Source organism: Cyprinodon variegatus, unplaced genomic scaffold, assembly GCF_000732505.1.
Source record: "Cyprinodon variegatus isolate N-32 unplaced genomic scaffold, C_variegatus-1.0 Scaffold1150, whole genome shotgun sequence".
In the NCBI taxonomy this organism is placed as follows: Eukaryota; Metazoa; Chordata; class Actinopteri; order Cyprinodontiformes; family Cyprinodontidae; genus Cyprinodon; species Cyprinodon variegatus.
The window spans coordinates 228,499-230,386 of NW_015151603.1; positions in this window are offsets into that span (position 1 = coordinate 228,499).

Sequence of the window (1,888 nt, forward strand, 5' to 3'; positions counted from 1 at the left end):
GATCCAGCGAAGCAGATTTTTAAACTAACCCGCTTGCATTTAACTTGCGTTTTTCAAAGTGTCAGAAATGGATAACAAAACTGCTATTTTCAATGACTACTTATTTTTGTCCAGCTTTAACATTGGTATCGATATCGGTTATCGGCTACATGAGTTTTAAAATATCGGATATCGGCCAAAATCCCAATATCGTGCATCCCTAGTGAATTTTTAAGGACGGCCACTAACATCTACAAGTCCCTGCATAAATTCACTTTCCCTTCTGGCACTGATGCTTGAAGGAAACATAAATCAGATTAGTTCAGTGATTCAGGATAAAAATGATTTTCATCTTTGTTTTTCATGTAAAGTAGGACGTCGTCTGCACAGAAACATAGAAAACCTATTTTGGAACTGAATAAATTTAAATTTACACTGATTTTTTTCTTCAACTTTCAAATAGGATCAATATTTTTTAGGGTTTCCTCCAGAATAAACCTCCAAGGAATGACTGCGAAAATATTTTTAAAGACGTATCTTTATCCAGTACAGTGATCGTTTTCTGAACGTCTGAGAGTTCAGCTATCTTTAAACCATAAATTAATATAAACAAATTAAGCCTTAAAATAGCAACAATGGGAATATGTTTAAGTTTGTAGTTTTAAATAGTAGTATTTTTTTTTTTTATAGTGTCGGTTCGTGCCTCGATGTAGATCCAGATTAAAACCCAGATGAACAGGAATAACTTCACTGATCCGACTAACCTGCTGCACAGTAATGTGTGTTTTTTAACTGTCGGTTATAAATTTAAACCTTTAGATGTTTAAAGTCGATTCTGTTTAATTTTTCCTCTACTTGTTTCTCCAGACGTGAGCCTAGAAGACTTTAAATCTTCAGCCGTGTCGAACTAAAGAGGAAAATGTTCCTCATACATGTAAATGTTGTTCCATGTCTGTCTATCTTCATGGTCCTCTGTTAAAAAAAAAAAAAAAAAAAAAAAAAACAGGTGACAGAATCTGTCATGGAGACCTTAGAGGATGTCATCGGCTGGGATTCAAAGTCTCTGGAGGCTCAAACCGCTAAAAAAAAAATGGGTCGCATTAAATGAAGCTACTGGTTATGGAGACGGACTCTGGACTTTTATTTTGTAAATCATTTCACACAAAATTCTTCAAATTAGAGGAACTTTGGAAAGTTCCTGGAAACTCATTGGCTGAATTCCTATTTATGGGCTGCATCCTCCAAGTCTGTGAAAATAAGGAAACCGGAAGAGTTCTGGCTGTGAATTCAAACAGGTCCAGCCTTTCGCTGCTTTTATCGCTGTATGCTCTGTCGCCTAGCAACAGTAAGAGTTGACGCAAAGAATAGGAAAAGAATGAATACCGAACTTTTAAAATGGTTTCTTTTTAATCTTTTTTTTTTTTTATTGCAATGTGAACAGAGACTACACTCCGGACATTTAAATAGGACTTCTCTAAAGTCGTAGAGAAGTCCTATTTAAATGTCAAATAATTGCGGCTTAAACATTTATATAAATATACTCTTAATCAGACAATATTGTCCAAAACTTAGAAAATTTATATATATTTTTTTAAATCCTGTCTTAAAATCTGTGTTTTTATTGTTATCTTCTGCAGGCCAATTAGTTCCACGTCAGCCTGAACACCTAAATTCAGCCAATCATATATCAACAGTCATCTGTCAATCAAATGTTTTCAGTCATAGCATCTTCATTCATATGTCGCAGCTAATATACGCAACGGTTGAAATAAGAATAATTCCCTTTCCCATTGAGTTCCTCTTCCACAACATCTTCGTCCCCGCTTTCCTCCTCTAAATAAAAAATGGATGACGGAGGAGACTCATCCACGACCTCCGACACTAAACTCTCCTCCTCTTGCATGTTTCC